We start from the raw sequence: 20,269 nt of genomic DNA on the forward strand, positions 1-20,269 counted from the left end.
CAGATCTTTCTCATTTGAGAGGCTAAAATTAGGACTGCTCTTTTGAATCATAATATGGTTTAACTTCTTATATTGCCTTTATCGGTCACCAGGAGTTCTTTTGTTCATTAACTGGCAGCCCACATTCTTCACCCTCGCTTCTGTGGATGTGTTCATTTCCATTGCTTTAAAAGAACTAGAAATATTAACTTTTGGACATACATCACAAATATTTTTTCAGCTTGTCATTTATTTTTAACTTTGTTTATGACAGCAAGTTTAGAAGATTTTTATAGCCAACTCATTAATCTTTTCCGTTGTGGCTTCCGCCTTTGATGTAATACTTAGAGAGCTTTCCTACCCAAGGTTGTGACACTTTTCCGTTTTATTTTTATTTTATGTGTTTGGTTTTTATATTTAAAGCTTTGATTCACAGAGTGAATGTTGATGTCTATGGTAAGATCGGGATCCAATTTTCCTTTTTAATCTCAGCCCCTCTCCTGCCCACTTCACCTCACAGGTGAGAAGTTCTTTACAGAGTTATACTTAAGGGGTCCCTGGAGGGCAAAACAGACTGGGGTTTGCTGGGAATCAGGTCTTCCGCCTGAGCCCAAACTGGCTCATAATCAGAAGGAGCTTTGGCAAACTTGTCTTTTTTCTTTTTTTAATATTTATTTATTTGACTGTGCCAGGTCTTAGCAGCACGGGGGATCTTTGATCTTAGTTGCCACATGCAGGATCTAGTTCCCCGACCAGGGATCAAACCAAGGCCCCTGGCACTAGGAGCGTGGCGTCTGAGCCACTGAACCATCACGGGAGTCCCCGAGCTTCAGTCTTGCCCGCACAGGTTTTAAATATCTGTCCTGAACTTCTCTGCCAAACTGGGGGTGTGTCCGACCTGAAGGTCCAAGTCCACCATTGCTTAATTTCATCCAGTCTAAAGCAAGCATTTCTAAAACCACTGGCAACAACCATACTTTTCACTTCTAAAAATACTTTTCCTGACAAACAGCGCTCTGATTCAGCAATGCTGATGAAGGTGTGGGTGGTGGCCGTGCTCACACTGGTGAGGGAGAGGGAGGAGGCTGCTTCCGAGCTCACGGAGGGGCCTGGTCTGATCCTCTCCGCTTATACATGGCCCCGGTGTGTGTGTGTTTTCTGTTTCAACACCTTCCTCCTTCCAAAGGAAAGAATAATTTACTTATCACAAGCCCGAGAATTTCTGTAAGAATAAAAAGATCCTTGAGTCATATCTTTGAGAAGAAACTAAATTCTGATTAACTCAAAGGCGGCTGGGACCAAAGAAGAAGCGATGTTGATGACCTTTACTGTTTGTTCCCTGGCCTGTCCTGGACCATCTGTCCCCCGTCTTCTGCCCCTACCATCCCTGCCTTAGAAAGGCTGGGCTAGGCCAGTCTTGTAAGTCCAACTTCCAGGACATCTTGAACTCCATCTTCTGCCTTCACGCATGCATGCTTAGTCACTCAGTCGAATCCGACCCTTTGTGACCCAGTGGACTGTAGCCCTCCAGACTCCTCTGTCCATGGAATTCTCCAGGCAAGAATACTGGAGTGGGTAGCCATTCCCTTCTCCAGGGGATCTTCCCGACCCAAGGATCAAACCTGGGTCTTCTGCATTGCAGGCAGATTCTTTACCATCTGAGCCACCAGGGAAGCCTCCACCTCCTGCCTACTCCAGTCTTAATGCTCAAGTTCACACCTGCTTTTAGAACTTAGATTCACTGAGTTAGAGTTTGAGCAAACTTGAGGGAGTGACTACTTATATCTTGTCTTTTTAAATCTGAGCAGAAGGGGAAAGGTTTGGTTTTACTATCCTGTAGGGTATTAGCCAGGTTCATAACTAAATTGGCCATCTCTCAGCATCCTTTCTTTAAAAAATATGTATATGTATTATATGTATTAAATATACATATATTAAACATTAAAATATTTATGTTTGTATTACATATAAAATATATTTGTTATATATTATAATATATTATATATATATACCTTTAATTTCTTTGTTTGGCTGCCTTAGGTCTTAGTTGTGGCACAGGGGATCTTTGATCTTCATTGTGGCATGTGGGATCTTTAGTTGTGGCATGCAAACACTTACTTGCGGCATGTGGGATCTAGTTCCCTGACCAGGGATTGAACCCATGACCCCTGCATTGGGAGCGCAGGCTCTTAGCCACTAGACCATTAGGAAGTCCCCTCAGCATCGTTTCTTTCATTGACTATACATACTTTGATCTCTCCTGTTCTCCTCTGAAGCAGCTATCTCAGCCTGCTGGTTCCCTCACTGATGAGTTAAGTAAATTTTTGACACAGGTAACTGGGAAAACACACATATACACAATCACTTAAGGACAGACGTTAGTTCACGCATACAGTCACATCAGGATGGGCACTAGTTCTCAGAAACAGCACCGTCTAAACAAACAGTTCTTAAGCCAGGCTTCAAGCTGGAGTCATGCATTGCATGCCTGCCCAGTCGTGTCAGACTCTTTGCAACCCCGTGGACTGTAGCCTGCCAGGCTTCTCTGTCCATGGGATTCTCCAGGCAAGAATACTGGAGTGGGTTGCCATTTCTTCTTCCAGGGGATCTCCCCCACCCAGGGATCAGAGTCTCCTGCATTGGCAGGAGGATTCTTTACCACCAGCAACACCTGGGGTCATGCAGAATGCTTTCAAAACATACTAATACCTTGGTCCCTCCTCCCAGAGATTCTAATTCATTTAGTCTGGGGACGGGTCCACTCATCTGTTTTTAAAAGCTCCCCAAGTAATTAGAATGCACACCTGATATTGAAAACCAAGGATCTACAGCAGGAAGTCTTGATGCCGCAGTATATTAGAATTCCCTGGAAGCTTTTATGATTCCAGATGCCCAGCTGTCCCTCAGATCAATGGGCCCAGAACCTCTCAGGGTGGGACCCAGGCGTCAGCACTTTCTAAAGCTCCTCAGGGGATTCCATGAAGCCGTGACCCGTACAGCATCCTGGATTCTCGTCAGCTCACATCAATACTTTCCCTGAGGATGGAATGCAGGGGCTAGGGTCGGGGGGCGGGTGTGGGGGGTGGGGAGAAGAGTTTTATACCTTGAAAATGGCCAGTGCCTGGCACAGCGCCTGTGTTCAGATGCCGGCTGCCCTTCTCACGTGCTCCTCCCAGAAGTAACCTCTTGGGAGAGTGGTTTGGGACCGCAGGGCCCTGGTGGGAGGTGTCCGTCCCCTACAGAGCCGGGCTGCCTGGGTGCTCAGGCCCCAGGGAAGGGAACATTCTTGGCGGCCAGTGAGCCATGACGGCTTTCCCTCAGAGAGGCCTGCGAGGACCCACGGGGAGCAGGGCGGGGCTCCACGGGTCAGAGCCGAAACAGGAATCTCATGTAGAGAGAGGGTTTCTCACTGCAAGAGTTCTTCATCTGCGACCCAGTTTTGAAAACCTCTGAGAGCTCAGGGCGCCCCGCAGAAGGTGCGAGAACAGAGGGCAGATCACACTGACAGAGACCCCGCAAACGTGCTTGTCCTCCCACTTTCAGCAAAGCTGTGAGCGAGCAGCACAGTGAGAACCCACAGATCCGGCGCCCTGCATTCACCACTGGTGAGCGTGTTGGCAGTTTTCCTTCTGTGCATCTGTGTGTGTCTCTGGGCACACACTTGGGGTGCCCAGGGGGGCTTGTCTGTTTGAGAGCTAGTCGCTGACATTATGACCACTTCATCCTTAAATGCTTGACCCTCCCTCAGACTCTCCTCCATAACCACAACGCAGTCATCAGCCTTGGGTGATATAGCAATATATTATCTAACGTAAACTCCATGTTTATTTTTTTGCTTGTGATGAAGGCTGCTGCTTCTTTTTTAATTTGTTTGGCTGTGCCGGGTCTTCGTTACAGCACCCAGGATCTTCAATCTCCATTGCAGCATGTGGGATCTAGTTCCCTGACCAGGGGTCAAACCCAGGCCCCCTGCATTGGAAACGTGGAGTCTAAGCTACTGCACCACCAGGAAAGTTTCTTCCCAATGTATTTATAGCTTTTCTTTTTGAACTCAGATCCAAGTGTTACATTTAGTTGTCGTGTCTGTTTAGACTTGGTTAATCCAGAATAATTTACCAGACTTTTGCTCTCTATGCACCATCACCTCCGAGCCCCCAAAAACACGTCTCCCCACTGATTTTGCCTTTGGCTCCAGACTCTTGTATGGAAATGCTGGGCACCCTGTGCTAATGTCTAGTGGGTGTTTCACACATGTCTGGCACTAAGCCCTTTGATCCAGATCCATCCTCTCAGCCCTCTAAAACCTTCCCCATCTCAGGACCTGGCACCGCCACCCACCTGATTGCTCAGACCAAGGACTGAGTCGTGGCCACTGTCTCTCCTTCCTTCCATAGCCAACCTGTCCACAGGCCTGCTGGGTTTTACTTCCAGGATATGTCCCGAGGTGACGGCTTCTTTCCGCCTCCATATTACACCCTATCAGAGCATCACACCACCCCCCACCTCGTCCCTGCACTGTCACTCACTTGCCTTTCTCCACGCAGCAGCCAGAGTGTCCTCTCAAACTCTTAAATCAGGTCCTACAACTCCGTCACTGAAGAGGTTCCGATCACTTGTTATCTGAGGGTCAGATTCTAAACCCTGACTTCCCACTGTGACCTAGCAGCTTTCACTTTTGCCTGAACCTCTGACCTGCTCCCCTCCCACCCTCCCCGTGATCCTCACTGTTGCAGCCACACTGGCCTGTTTTCTGTTCCTCAAACCCCGGAAGCCAGTTCCTTTCCTCTGCCTTGCAATTATTTCTACCTCCAACCCTCATCCTCAAGTCTTTGCACAACCATGCTGTGTCCTTCAAGGGTCAGCACAAGTGTCAGCTCTTCAGAGAAGCCTTCCTTGCACACTCATCTCAAGGAACGCGCTCTACACCCCGTCCACTGTCACTGACATAACACCCTGCTTGTCTGCACTGTTTGCCGCGATCTTAACCGTCTGGGTCTTGTCTGTCTCCGCCACGTGGGCGGGGCGCTGTGCCTTCCACGTGGAGCACGGTGCTGTCAATGAGCAGCTGGCAGTACCTGTTGTGCAGATGCATCTCAGCAATGCAAGGTCAGCTCTGCCAGGGAGGGGCGGGCGGGTTTCCTCCCACCTGGGAGCAGTTGAGAGGCGCCCTCTCCAGGCCAAAGGGTGTAAAAACCACACTTCGGTGCGGCGAGGGGAGGTAGAGGGGTCAGGAACGGGAAGAGGGCTGTTTGTTCTGCCACCGCACCTAGACTCTGAAACTCTAGTGTGTACAGGGCTTCCCCGGTGGCTCAGACAGTAAAGAATCTGCCAGCAATGCAGGAGACCCAGGTTCCATCCCTGCGTTGGGAAGATCCCCTGGAGAAGGAAGTGGCAACCCACTCTTGCCCGGAGAATTCCACGAACAGAGGAGCCTGGTGGGCTCCATGGACTTGCAAAGAGTTGGACATGACTGAATGGCCAATACTTTCACTTTCTTTCATTTTCTCTGCCTCTGCACCGGGGCTCTGAACCTCTAATATGCATATGAATCACTCGAGGGGCTTGACAGTGCAGATTCTGATCCACACAGCTCTGGGGTCACCCAACTGTGCGTCTCCTACAAGCTCCACCATGGTGGTGACCTGGTGGGGGACCACACCAACCGTGCTTTTGGTACCTTTTGGGTCCGAACCCCCCCTTCCCCCCGCCTCCCCGTCCCTTCAGGGCCTTGGGAAGATGTGGAAAGAAAGAGCCTGGAGGTGCCCCCATTGCTTCTCTCCCTCCCACCCTCTGCCAGGAAGTGTTGTCTCTAGCAGTCGCCATCACCTCCCCCCGTGCTGAGGCGCGTGGTGTCTGTCTCCACATGTCTGCTACCGTGACAGACAGGACACGCTCTCCCGGGAGCAGCTTAGCCGCCTGCTCCATCACTGCTCTCTTTTCTCTCTGAGCTCCTTTCCTTAAGCGGACTCCTGGGGGCTCTGTGTCTGGGGGAAGTCACTGCCCTGGTGCAGGATGGCACAGCTGAGCAGGCTGAGAATCGGGCGATGGAGGGATTCCCAAGCTTCGGCTCCAACTGGCTTCCCAGGTGGCACAGTGATAAAGAATCTGCCTGCCAATCCAGAAAACGCAGATTCCATCCCTGTGTGGGGAAGATCCCCTGGAAGAGGAAATGGCAACCTGCTCCAGTACTCTTGCCTAGAGAATCCCATGGACAGAGGAGCCTGGTGGACTACAGTCCATGGGGTCGCAAAGGGCCAGACACTACTGAGCACTCATGCATTTGCACTTGTAGGCACCCTAGGGGCAGGCTTGATCAGCCCCGAAGGCAAAGGGCTAAGTTAACCTTGGGAAGAGCGTGGGCTTTGGGGTCTGAGGGGCCTGGATTTGAATCCTGACCCTGTTACTTACTAGTGGACCACCCTGAGCAAACTACTTAACGTCTCTGAGCCTCAGTTTCCTTTGTTTATGGCTGCACTGGAGGGGTTACTCACTCATTGCAGAGCATGGGCTCTAGGGCCACAGTCTCAGTAGCTGTAGCTGGCTGGCTCCAGGCTTGAGTGGGCTTCAGTAGTTGTGGCGCATGGATGTAGTTGCCTAGGGCATGTGGGATCTTCCCAGAGCAGGGATTGAATCCAGGTCCCCTGCACTGACAGATTCTTAACCACTTGACTACCAGAGAAGTCCCACGTCTCACCTTCTTCCTTTGCTAAATTGGTGTCTTCTGCACAGGGTTACTGTAAAAACAAAAAATGAGAATGCATGCAAAGCACTCAGTACAGTGCCTAGAAAATGCTGGAATCTCTGAGCTCACAGTGCCTAGACTGGGAGACTTGAATGCCTTTTGCCCCAGGGTTGCTGTTTGGTGATGCTTGGGTCCCAGACTTCCTTCCACACTAGCATCCCAGAAATTCAGCCCCTGGGGCTTGGGCCCACCCCAGTGTCAGACCCTTCTCCCAGGGTAGGGAGGGCTCCAGGGCCTGAAAACCACACCTGCTGAGTCCGAGGGAAAAAAACAAACATTTTGTAAGGGATATCAGCTGTTCCCTTTCCTGACCAGGGCAGTAAAAATGACTGAACATAATACAAGACACTGCAGGAAGTCTGACTCTCGAGGGAACTTTCTGTGGGCTCTGTGGGGGTCCCCTGTTGGCTGATGACTCTCCCCCAGGCTTCCCTGATTATCAGCATGGGACGGAAGGGTAGGAGGGACACTGCGCAAGTCCCTGCCTCAGAGCCTCGCCCAGCCCCTGCTTCGTTGCTTTTGTTCAGTCTCTAAGTCTTTGCCACCCCGTGAACGACAGCACGACAGGCTTCTCTGTCCTTCGCTATCTCCCAGAACTTGCTCAGACTCATGTCCATTGAGTTGATGATGCCGTCTGACCATCTCACTCTCTGTCGTCCCCTTCTCCTCCTGCCCTCAATCTTTCCCATCATCAGGATCTTTTCTAATGAGTCGGCTCTTCGCATCATGTGGCCAAAGTATTGGAGCTTCAGCATCAGTCTTTCCAGATCAGACCTTCTGTGTACACACTCGCTGCATCTGGTTGGATAGAGGGGGCTGCTGTGACCACAGGGCTGGGCAGCTGAGCATCTTCTCAACACTGACACTGTGGCTCCATTCAGAACCTGTTTAGAACGGCTGCCTTTACCACTCCTGGCCTGGGCTTTTTCTGGTGCTGTAACTTGGAATTTTCTTGCTTTCCTCAAGGAAATTTTTAATCTGGGCTGAACAGACCCCTGAGATGGGTTTGGCACCCAGGCAGAGGCTTGTCAGGACTTTTATCTGCTGCAGTGAACATCGGCTGTGGCCTGGAAGGAATCATACCTCCCTCCACCGAGAGTTCAGTCCTGAATTTATAGGCAGAAGCTCAGCCCAGAAGAGTGATATGGGAGAACATTTTCCTGAGGACACACTCACCCTCATTCCTTTAGACTTTCCGTTCCTGGTATCCAGTTCCACGTCAGAAAGCTCTGTTTCATCTTACCTTCTTGCAGAAACCTCTTCACAGACGTGCATTTTTGTTTTTATTCCCTTGGCTCAGTGGAAGGCAACGCTGAGCAGCTTATTTCTTCAACCTCCTTAAAATTGCTGCTGGAAACTTTATCCAGTTTGCCATTTTGCACAATTTGATCTTGTGTGTGTGTGTGTGTGTGTGTGTATGTGTGTGTGTGTATTTTAGGATTTTTGCACCAGAGAAAAAGTCTCTCCTGATGAACTGATTTCCTTCTTGCATTAGATTATGAGAATCATGCTGTAACTACAGACTTGCTTTCCCTTTTTTTTGTCTTGGTCGTTAGAAAACTTAGAGCCAATGGTGAATCAACTTTTCATTTACTTATTTATTTGCTTTTTCTGTAGGGCTTATTTTTATCTTTTTAAAGCCCAACTGTGAGTGTCTTTTATTGTAAATAATTTCACAGATGTTGACCACAACAAAAAAATAAGAAGTTCCCGCCCCCCACAAAAAAAAATGAGTTCAGATTCAGTAAGAAGAGACTAATTGAAAGGATTATTTCAAGGGAGGGGGAAAAGAAACTCTCAATGTTGAGGAAGCTCTGTAAGCGTCTCAGGAAAGGGTTAGGCAAGAGGAGATTTCTTCACAGGAGGAATAAACAGAGGAAGAACCTCTGCAGGGTAGGGGCCACAGGGCAGCTTGGCCCTCAGGGTGGATCTGAAGCCAGCCTCTGCTTGGAGAACTGTTGAGAAGGGCCTGCCTGCTGACTCAGCAAGGGTGGCCAGAGTTCACAGTTCACAGCTCCCCTTTAATGTTGAAGGGATGCTTCATCAGAGTCTGGCTAACAAGCATTTTGTTCTGTTGGTTGTGTGGACCAGCAGTTCAAGAATGGAGATTTGGAGGGTGGGCCCCATTGGTTCCTGCTTCCCTCTGTCTAGACTGTGCGCTCCCGGGGCGGGAGTCCAGCCTCCCTGATCGCCCTGCGCTGCCCAGTCCTGGGCCTGAGCGAGTTCCTCGGTTAGTGTTCACTGACTGGCTGAATGAGGGCCTTCCTGGAGTCGGGAGCTCACCTCTCTGGAAGGTGCAGGAACAAGCAGACTGCACCCACCCGCTCCCTGAGGGACCCCAGCCCTGGGCCGTGGCCCCTGCCCCCTTTCCTGAGGGGTCCCTAGCTCCCCCACCCCCTCCCCCTTCTCTAGAAGGTGCCTGACTCCAGGCCAGCACTGCCGATTCCCACCCACCCCCTCTCCTGGGGGCAAGGAGGAGGAGAGGGTGGGGAGGTGGGGGAAGGACACAGACCCAGAGGGAGCAGCAAGGCTGCAGCCTAGGAGTGGGAGCCGGGCCGGGCAGGGCCCCCTTCTGCCTGCTGGTGGGCCGGACCTTCCCCCGCCCCGCTGCCAGGACGCCTCCTCTCTCAACTTGTCCTGTCTGTGCCGGGATGCCCTGTCTTTTCTCTCTCCCCTCCTTCTCTCTCTGGTCTCTCTCCAGCCCATCTCTCTCTGGCCCTCTGATCTCTCCTATCACTTGGAGTTGGCCCCAGATCTTGGCAGGAACCAGATACAAGGGCAGGGCTGGGGCAGGAGGGATGGAATGTCAAACCTGCAAAGGCTGTTTTCTTATCTAATCTCTCATCACTACCCCCTCCTGTCTACTCAGACCAACCCTGCCAAGGAGGTACCATTACACCCATTTTACTGGTGAGGAAGCTGAGGCACAGATGACAATTAAGTAGCTTGCCCACGGTCTCAGGACTGCAGTGTGCAGAGCCAGGACTTGAACCTGCACCTGTTTGGCCCCCGGTCCCGCAGATAGCCAGCTCTGCTCCACTTTTCCTGAGGCTTCTCGAGCTTCCCAGGCCTCTCCTCACTTCCCTGACCCTGGTCTGGGAGAAAGGACCAGAGAGGTTTTCTTAGGACCAAAGGTAACTTGTCTGAAATATCTCCATTGCTGAAGGACAATCTTTACTCAAAAAAAAAAAGAGAAAGAAACGAAGTTTGGGGGATGAGGGTTAGGCTGGGCTGGGGAGAGGAGGCAGAAGAATTCCCCCAGCCACTCCTACTTCGTTTGGCGCTCTGAAGTGACCTCTGACCTGCACATCAGTAATATCAGTAGCGTTGGTGCTCAGTCGTGTCTGACTCTTTTGCAACCCATGGACCGTAGCCTGCCAGGCTCCTCTGTCCATGGAATTTTCCAAGTAAGAATACTGGAGTGCATTGCCATGACCTCCTCCAAGGGATCCTCCCGACCTAGGGATCAAATCTGCATCTTTTGTGTCTCCTGCTTTGGTAGGCGGGTTCTTTACCACTAGCACCACCCACACATAGAGGATCCTAGAGCCTTTTGGTTGGTGAAGGCAGCAGGTCATGCCGAACCTACCCGTGCGAGGCTGTGCTGAGATTGTTAAAAGGTGCTTCTCAGAAAGGGGCTCCTCGGGACTTCCCTGGTGGTCCAGTGGTTAAGAATCCACCTTCCAATGCAGGGGACATGGGTTCGATTCCTGGTGAAAGAACCAAGATCCCGTATGTTGCAGGGCAACCAAGCCCACGTGCCACAACTACTGAACCTGCACCCTCTGGAGCCCAAGAGCCACAACAAGAGAAGCCTGCGTGCTGCCACAAAGACCCAGCGTGGCTGTCCCCCACTCCAAAAAAAAAGAAAGAAAAGAGCTCCTCTGCGTGGGGGTCTGGGAAACACGTCAAGAAAAAATGAGCTGCCTTCTCGGCTGCAGGGAGCCTTCAGAATGCTCCCGTGCACCTCTAGGGCCAGAGGTGGAGGCCGATGCCAGTCTTCTTTGCTCTGGGAACCCTTTGTGCATCAGCATCTTTGTTACAGAAATGTGGAACTGACGGGCCCTGTGGGTACCCCGGAGTGTGGTTTGAGATGTGTTTGGGGCGTGGCTGCCATTGCTTCCCCAGAGGAAGCAGAATGTGGCCTTATGATAACAGTGTGGGGTTTGGTCAGCAACTGTTTACTCGGGGACCACAAGGCTGGTGGCAGCATACACCATCATGTGTGAGTCTGGACCCTCTGTCTACTAGGAGGGTCACTGTGCTACATAACTTTGAAGGGGACTGAATGGCGCCTCTGGGAGTTGTGCAGTGCACAACCTGTGCAACTGAACATGGTAGTCCTGGTCCTGGGCCTCATCATGGTTGTCTGACTGTTGCAACAACCTGTCTGTTGACTTCCTGGCTGCAGCTGGCCTCCTCTGGTGTCTCCTGCCCCCTGTCCCTTGTGTCACCTCTTGAGTCCTATCCTTCTTCAAGTCTCTTCTCCCCTCAGCCAGCTGCCAGAATCTACACGTGCCCTCCAGCTGTGCAGGGCCCCACGATAGGAGTCCTGCTTCTGAGATCGATGGGCTGTATCATCTTGGGCAAATCACTTAATGGCTCTGGGACCAGCATCTCCATTTGTAAATCAAGGATAAGATGTTTGGGTTATAGTTTTCTTTATCACTAGATTCTGAGCTTCGGGATGCCAAAGGCTATCTGTCACTCATCTCTGTTCTAGTGTCTGGCACCTCCTAGGTCCTGGTAAATGTGTGGTCATTCCAATCAAAACCTTTTTGCAGCCTCCCTGCTTGTGTTTGATTGACTGACCCTGGATTTCTTGAACACTGTCTGCCCTCCTGACTCCCAGGCTTTGCCGCTGCTGTTCTCTCCCCTAGGATTCCCTTCTGCTCTGTCAGCTGCCCTAAGCATTTAGGGGATAGCTCAGCTGCCACCCCAGAACCTTTCCCAGGCCTCTCTCCCCACCCTCACTGGAAGCAGCCTCTCCCTCTCCCACACCAACCCCTCCCCCATGGCCCTGACACCTCTGTCTGACTGTGGGGTCCTTCTGTCCCACCAGGCTCCTCTGTTGTTCTAGGCAGAGGAGGGGTTGGCACTTCACTGCACCCTCTGGGGGTTCCCAGAGCCTGCTTGGTGCCAGGCACAGGGTGGGGCTCAGGATGGAAGGACCCAGAGTGGCCCAGAAGCTGGTGATGGCCACAGTGCTCTTGCCATCTTTCCAGTCTCTCCCAGGCCTCTCAGGTGCCCCTGATGGAGGGAGGAAATTCTGGGCAAGATGGGTGGCCCAGCTGCCTCCCAGCACAGGCTCAGGTTGAGCTGGGCCGGATCAGTGTGCTGATATCGACGTGGGGTGTGGCGTGGGGCACTTCAAGTTCGGGTTTGGAGTCTACTGAGAAAGTGATCTTTGGGTCTAGTGCAGAAGTAAGCACGTTGGAGACTCATATTTGGTGTCTTGGCTCACCAAGCCTGTGTTGTTGTCGTTGCTTAAAAAGAAAAAACACAACATTTAAAATGCTTACCACAAGGACCCGGCCTTGTGGTAAGTAAGCAGTGTCTGCTGTCTGTGGAAGGAGGTGCACAGCTTTGCCTTGAGAGCATGGACTTTGGGGTCAGAAAGACCTGGGTCTGAATCCCAGCTTGTCCCATTCCTAGTGAGACTTTGGGTACATCCTGTCATGTCTCCGAACCTCAGTTTCCTTGTCTGTGAAATGGGCACAGCCTGGTACACTCTTCCTCAGACTTGTGAAGATTCAGGGAGATGGAGTCGGAGCCGGAGGCGTTGGTTAGGATGTCGTGGAGCCTGACAGCGAGCGGAGCCCTGGAAACACGGGTAGCTATAAATATTACGACTTCACTTCTGTTGTCTGGCAAAGAACCAGGAAGTTCTTGGACCGCTTTATTTTTTTCTCGCTTTCCATGACTAGCAGGTGGCTTTCTCTCCAGGACTATTTTTTCATGGAAACAAAATTGTGTATTTTTTCGTCTCACTTCACAGGAGCGATCACACATGACTAGTAGAGAACAACTCTCCGCTGTAAACGCTGGGTGGCGTGCTGAGCCCTCACGGTCCACAGCCCCCCCGCCCGCCACCAAGAGCCCCGCACCCATGGTCCCCTACCCACACCCCCCCACAGACCCTCACTGCCCACAGACCTCCACCCACTGCAGCCAGGGTGACGCGGCCCCCTCACCCACCTCACACCCCCACCATCCCCAGCCTCCCGACTCCCCACCCCCAGCTCCCCATCCCCACCTGTCTGATAAGTACCTTAAGGCCATTTGCCACAGAGGAGCAGGTGTGCGGGTGAAGCAGAAAGCCCCCTCCCCACACACAAGCCTTGACTCAGATCAAATGCCATCCACACCTCCATCCTCCCCAAAGACCGCTCAGCCGACCCCTAAGATGCACAGATAAGAACCATCACTAGGAAACCTGGCAACGCCACGAGCCTAACAGCCAATCAGAAATCAATGGGGGACCTCACTGGTGACCCAGTGGTTAAGACTCTGCACTTCAAATGCAGGGGATGCAGGTTCGATTCCTGGTCAGGGAACCGAGATCCCACATGCAGCAAGAAAAGAAAGAAATGGGTGTTGGACTCCTCAGTTTGACATGGTGCTTTCCTTCAGGACCGTCAAAGAGGGTGACAAGGCTTGTCTGGGGAACCCTGTCCTCCCCTCAGGAGCACGCTGTGGGGACCGCTGTCGCCCAGACTCCAGGTCCTTCCTGTTCAGAGTGTGGTCCGGGGAGGGCGCACAGGAGCCTGACTGAGGACTCTGCAGGCTCTGAGGCTGAACCCGGACCGCTGGGTCAGAATCTGCGTTTTAGCAAGACTCCAGGTGGCTCATTCACATGCTCCCCAAAGCCTGAGATGTGCGCCTGGAGGTCCCTGCAACTGAGCTTGGAATCACCCGGGGAATTTAAGCTGTGCTGATGCCTGGGTCCCACTCCCAGGTCTGGATTTCACTGGCTTGATGTTTGGCCTGTTGCAGAGAGTTGTTTTTTTTTTTAATTTAACTTATCTCTGTATTTATTTATTTTCGGCTACACTGGGTCTTCGTTGCTTTGCACAGGCTTCCTTTAGCTGTGGCAAGCAGTGGCTGCTCTTGGTTGCGGTGCGCAGGCTCCTCATCGCGGTTGTTTCTCTTGCTGCAGATCACAGGCTCTAGGCGCGCGGGCTTCATTCATTGTAGCACGTGGGCTCAGAAGTTGCAGCAGGCAGACTTGGGCTTCGTTGCTCCACGGCATGTGGGATGTGGGGTCTTCCCAGATCAGAGATTGAACCCATGTCCCCTGCATTGGCAGGGGGATTCTTATCCACTGTACCACCTGGGAAGTCCTGGATGTGAAGAGTTTGTAATGCTCTTCATTACAAAGATTTAATGTGCAGAGAAGTTTGGGAAATCATGGTTCTCAGTCTTATCGATGGATCCCTAAGCTGTGTTATTGCTTGTGTTTGTCAGTAGGACTTGGTGAGGAAGGGCGTAAGCCCGGGTGGCCCTGGCCGGTGCGTGGGTGGGTGCACAGCAGACAGGGTCTGGGGTATCAGCTTGGAAATATGCAGGGAAGCAGTGAAGGCCTTGGACCCGCCCCAAGGAGGCCCAGGGGAGCAGGGCACCGTCCTAGGGTCCCAGAGCTGACTGGTTGCAAAGCCTGACCCAACACTTCCTTCCCTGGCATTTAGAGGTGCTACCTCCACCCCTCGGTCCTCTAAACAAAGCCTCGGCTGGGTACTGATCAGTAAGCCCACCCCTGCTCTGATCTTGCTTTGTTGGCTGTTGGCTCAGGACTCCAGCCAATCAACCCTGAATCCAAGAAAGTTAAACCCACCAAAGCTAGACATGTTAACCTAGGGTTCCCCAGTCTGCGGGATCTAGTAATGCCTGATGGTCTGAGGTGGAGCCGATGTGATCATAATAGAAGCAAAGAGCACAATAAATATAATGCGCTTGAATCATCCTGAAACCATCCTTCCTCCACCGCCCCCGTCCGTGGAAAAATTGTCTTCCACGAAACCAGTCGCTGGTGCCAGAGAGGTTGGGGCCCGCTGGGTTAACACACTGGGACCTCGTCCTCTTGTGTGATGAACACACGCTGGGAGGCCGCTCAGCTTCATGGAGAGCAGCGGACTCCAGGCGGGCAGGGTCTGAGCCCCAGCCCTGCCACCCATCAGCTGTGCTGCTCACACTCACCCGGCAGCGTCTCGGGCCTCAGTTTCCTCATCTGTAACCTGGGCACAATTACCTGCTGGCTCCAGGAGTGCTCGGGTTGAGTGGGATGAAGGGGAGAGAGCCGCAGGCCGGGCCTAGCAGTGTGGGCACCAGAGAGCGTTGGGGTGGCTGAGGGCTCAGCGTCACTTGGCGTGGCCCCGGGGGTTTCGGGAACACCAGTCTCTGTCCCCAGCAGCACACCCTGAACCTCTGGGGCCCAGGCCCGAAGGCACATACCTTTCTTCTCCTCTGCCAGACACACGGGCTCAATTGCCGTCCCCTACATGTGTGTGTGGTGGCTCTGGGGAGACCTGTGCTCCCCGCGTGGGGGACTCCCCAGCCTTGCGGGGCTCATCAAGCAGAAGTTGGCCACGCTTGGTGCCACGCTTCCCACTGCATGGGCCCACTCACGACCGAGCAGCTGTCACTGTCACGGTTATTTTTATCCCTCCCTCTGGGAGCCCAGAATCAAAAGGAAACGTTAGCTCTGCAGCCTTGTTACCAAGAGCAGAGGAGCGGGGTGGGGTGGGCGGGTTTAGATCTTCTCAGCCAGGGCCACACAGGCTCAGAGTCACAGCATCTCAGAGGGCAGGGCTCCCGGAGGCTGTCTTGTACGATGCTGTGTCTTAGAGATGGGGAGACAGACCATCTGCAGCCCTGGACTTCCCCAGCTGCGAGTGGGGCTGGGCTGGATCCTAGTTCTCCTGGCTCTGGGTCGGGAGGTCATTCCCCTGCCTCCTATGATGGCTGCAGCCACAGAGGAATCAGGGTAGTGCTCTGGAGACCTCACCCCCTAGCCGGTGTTTCGGTGGGAAATGCAGAGTCTTGGGCCCCAGTGCCTGACTCAGGAGCTGGGGCGGACCTAGGGATCTGCATCCTTAGCAAGCTCGTCTGATCAAGGTTTGGAATCACTGGGTCCCCCTTGGTCCCAAAGCCCCAGACCTGAGCTCTGGGCCTCCCCGCTCCTCTCGGGCATCAAAATCCAAACCCCGAATCACAGAAGGCACCACCTCCGTGGTACAGCTGCCAAGAGTGTGTCCCAGGGGAAGGGGACAGAGGCAGGGTCCTGTCACGGATAAATACATGCACCCTGGATCCAGGCAGCCTGGGAGCGAATCCCACATCTGCCACTTCTAGTTGTGGGTCCTTTTATTCATTTATTGTTTTAGGTCTTTATTGAATTTGTTACAGTATTGCTTCTGTTGTTAATATTCTGGTTTTGTGGCAGAGAGACATATGGGAATCTTAGCTCCCTGACCAGGGGCTGACCCTGCACCCCCTGCATTGGAAGGTGAAGTCTTAACCACTAGACCACCAGGGAAGCCCCGGGTTGTGGGTCCTCAACACGTCTCTTCATCCACTGGTGCCTCTGTTTCCTCACCTGTAGGTTGAGGAAATGAAGCTTCCCTCCTGAGGTGTTGTGAGGATTCGATGAGTTAGTACAAATAAAGTACTTAGGCTGGTATCTAGCACATAGTAAAGTCCATAGAAACGTCACTGTTTATGCCTGTTTTACAGGCTCGGTAAATTATGCTGAGAGAGGTTAAGAGACTGTCCTAAGGTCACATAGCCATTATGCAGCAGAGTTGGTTGGGGCTTCAATGCTTGTCCTACACAATAGCTGCCTGGGTGTCCACAGCCTCCCCAGCCCTGCCAGCCACCTGCAGTTCTGGTGGTGGGTTACAGATTGGCCAAGGAAAACACCCCCATCCCTGCCCTTCCAACCCCTCATCGCACACCTCGGGTTAGGCTTGGTTATCAGTTCTTTTAGCCCCAGACGGAGCCACCTTTGCCCGTGAATTCCCTCACTGGGACAGAAGCTGCTGCCACCCTCGATCTTGAAACCTCAATTTTTGTTATGGCAATACTCACTTATACTCAATTGAAAGCTTACTTTCAATTTCTGATACAAACTGCACTTCAAACCTCTGCATTTTGGTCTAAGAGCATGCTTTCAAGCATCAGCTCTTCTGGTCCTGGTGCCACTTTCTTGTCTGGGAAGGAAAGCAGAGTTAAGAACTTCCCTGGTGGTCCAGTGGTTAAGACTCCACGCTTCCAATGCAGGGGGCGTGGGTTTGATCCCTGGTCAGGGAACTAAGATCCCACATGCCACATAGTGCAGCCAAACGGAAAGTAAAGTCCAGATGTCCTTAAACCGAATCTCTGCCTCAAGCCTTCTGGCGTTTGGAAAGGACTTCACAGCGCCCCTCTAGCCCACCGCCCACCACCCTGTAGTCTTTCTCTGCCTTCATTCTCATTTGAGTGGTTCCGCTGGAATTGGGAAGTTTGGTCTAGCATCTGGCTGGTGCCCACCTTCAGAAATGGCCCCAAAGTACCTCTCTGGTTGTCCCGAGACCTCAGGAACAGAGAGGGGCCATTCAAGCCTGCCGAGGGCCTGGCAGGCGCCTTGCCCGCTCTTTCCGCCACCCACCCCTCTCCCTCTTGGTGGCTCCATTACGGCTTATTTGCTCTTCTTTCATCTCCGCTGGGATAGAATCTGCCCTGAGCGGTCAGGGCCCGGCCAGCTCTCAGGGCCCATTCTAATGAAGGTAACTGAATGCCTGGGCGGCTGAAACCGGCCCTTTGCAAAGCAGCCAGGGGAGGGCTGCCCTCAAGGGCAGAGTGTGCCAGCTCTTGTTTGCCTCAGCCTGGCATTCGAGACGGGCTGGGCCCTGCCGCGCGGGTGGAGGGGCCCAGGAAGGGGAAGGGGCTGGAGAGCAGGTTTATTTGGGGTGAACTGCGCTGGCTCATGGCAGTTTGCTGTCAGTGCTTCCAGAAGTTGGAAAGGCAACCAGTGGATTTGGGTCACAAGGGGGTGGATGAAGGAGACAGTTGGATTAACCAGGATTCTGCTGCCAAATGCAGGGGCCCAGGGCTCTGAACTTGGGACCCTTCTGATCAGAGCTTCTCCTTCCCTCCTTTCCTTCCTCCTTCCCTTCCTCCTTCCCTTCCTCCCTCTGCTCAGATCCCATAGGTGCCAAGGTGCCCTTGGGCAGACACGTGTCACTACTGTCCAGGGCTTCGTTTCTTAGATTCAAGAGGTCTGCAGAAGAGTGGAAGGGCTTGGGAGGCAGGCCTGCATCCAGATCCTGGCTCTGAATGCCCTTGGGCAGGTTACATAATGGTTTTGAGCCTCAGTTTTCTCATCTCTGAAATGGGAAAAGTAGTGACTCTGCTCTGAAGCATCCAGATTTTGTGGGACCTGAAGCTCTTAGAATGTATGGAGTCATCCTTCAGGATCTTGATATAGCTTCCTTGTGCAAATTTTACAGAGCACGTGACCGCCTGAACACACTGGCAGGGCCCCTCCCGAGCACATGAGGATCTTAGACATTTAACTTTATTAGCTTCGTGGGTACACATCTACCTGGCAGGGCTGTGAAGGGTCAAGTGAGCTAATGTGTATAGAGCTCCTACAGTGCCTGGCACAGGGTGAGGCCCTCTTACCGGCTCTCAGGGTTGTCGTGAGCATTAGGTGTGTGCAGTGTTAATGCCTGCAGCCCCACCCTTGGTGCTGAAGATGTGCTCATTAGTTCATCTAATAGTGCTCTCGATGGGCTGGGCGCTGTGTTGAGGTCTGGAGTCAAAACACTCTCAGTCTGGGATGGGCAACCAAGACATCAGTTAATCCTGTGCATGAGTGTGTGTTCAGTCTCTTCAGTCGTGTTCGACTCTTTACGACCCCGTGGACTATAGCCCGCCAGGCTCCTCTGTCCGTGGGATTCTCCAGACAAGAATACTGGAGTGGGTTGCCATGCCCTCCTCCGGGGGATCTTCCCGACCCAGGGATGGAACCTGTGTCTCTTATGCCTCCTACATCAGCAGGCAGGTTCTTTACCCACTACTGCTGCCTGGGAAGCCCCAGTTAATCACACAAATAGGCGATTCCGAATGGGATGGTGATGATATGAGAAGTGGAAGGTGTGTCAGGTGATCTCTGAGTGAGTGAAAGTCGCTCAGTCGTGTCCGACTCTTTGCAACCTCATGGACTATACAGTTCATGGAATTCTCTAGGCCAGAATACTGGAGTGGGTAGCCTTTCCCTTCTTCAGGGCATCTTCCCAACCCAGGGATCGAACCCAGGTCTCCCACATTGCAAGTGGATTCTTTACCAGCTGAGCCACAAGGATGATCTCTAGGGGAGAGAAAAATGAAATCATGTGACTTGGAATGTAAAGAAAGTTCTCTCGTGAGATATGAAAAGAAGAAAAGAATTCTTATTACTCCAATTTATGCACGTCCATCTGGAAGGCAGGCTGACACAGTGACCAAGGTCCAACTAGAAGGTAAACAAAGGTTATCTTGTTCCATCTCCTCATCAACTCTGAGGCCAGAGAATGGAGCTCAAGTAGGAGAAGTCTTCCTTAGCTGATACATATGTACTCAGTGGCAGAGCTGGGATTCAAACCTCTACCATCCCAGCTCTTTCAGCTACACCACGTGGTTGACATAGATGCACAGATGCCCTTGTAGGCTCATGTGACCTCATGACCTTCTCAGAGGTCAGACTACTGCTACCACCAAAGCAGCTGTGACCTCCCTGGGATATCAGACTCCAAGAGCATTCAGTCTCCCAGACTGGGAAAGCCTTCCTGACATTCTCATGCATCTGCATCATTAGTACAACTCTCCAGACCCAGTTCCCATGGCCAGCCCTGTCCTGGCTTTCTGGTCTACCCACTTGGTGCATCTGTTCCTGCAGGGGTCATTGATGCTCTGTTACTTGTTACCTTGGAGGCCTGGAGGTGCTCACAGTGTGAGGCACAAGATGCACTCAAACCGTTAAGACAAAGCTCACAGTTCAAAAAACAAGTAGGGGAGGAGGAGCCCAAGTATTGGGTTCAGAAAACCATAGTAGAGGAATAAGCTTCTCCCTAGGATTGACAGGCATAGCAGAAGCGGGGAATGGATGAAACATAGCTCTCAGGACCCACTGGAAGGAAGTAGGTAGTCCGGAGTGGGGTAGGATGGGGACTAGCACTCCTTAAGCACCTACAGTGAGCCACCCACTCTGTTTAGCTGCTCAACACCTTTTTGTTGACTTATTTGGCTGTGCCGGGTCTTAGTTGAGGTATGCGAGATCTTCCGTCTTGCATCTTCGTTGCAGTATGCAGGATCTTTAGTTGAGGCATGTGAACTCTTTAGTTGCAGCATGTGGGATCTGGTTCCCTGACCAAGGATTGGACCTGGGCCCCCTACACTGGGAGCATGGAGTCTTAACCGCTGGATCACCAGGGAAGTCCCTTCCTGGCCTCTTCTGGAGACAACACTGAAGGACCGTCCAGCTCCAGAGCACCTGCAGTGTCAGGTGAGGCCTCGTTACAACTGCCTTAT

General features: G+C 52.3%; 1 protein-coding gene across 3 annotated transcripts in view; it reads left to right on the forward strand.

The window, feature by feature from the left end:
• Nucleotides 1–20,269, forward strand: part of RAB11FIP4 (RAB11 family interacting protein 4) — a 109,115-nt gene that overhangs the window by 35,858 nt on the left and 52,988 nt on the right. Inside the window, exon 1 of one of the 3 annotated variants that reach the window (XM_043480363.1) lies at nucleotides 3,447–3,584. The exons of 1 other annotated variant lie outside the window; for it this stretch is intronic. The gene's annotated coding sequence lies outside the window, so the exon portion shown is untranslated. Of the gene's footprint in view, nucleotides 1–3,446; nucleotides 3,585–20,115; nucleotides 20,244–20,269 lie in introns of those variants that run through there. One more of the 3 variants, XM_043480371.1, reaches the window with a different exon arrangement.

This window comes from Cervus canadensis, chromosome 1 (assembly GCF_019320065.1).
Source record: "Cervus canadensis isolate Bull #8, Minnesota chromosome 1, ASM1932006v1, whole genome shotgun sequence".
In the NCBI taxonomy this organism is placed as follows: domain Eukaryota; kingdom Metazoa; phylum Chordata; class Mammalia; order Artiodactyla; family Cervidae; genus Cervus; species Cervus canadensis.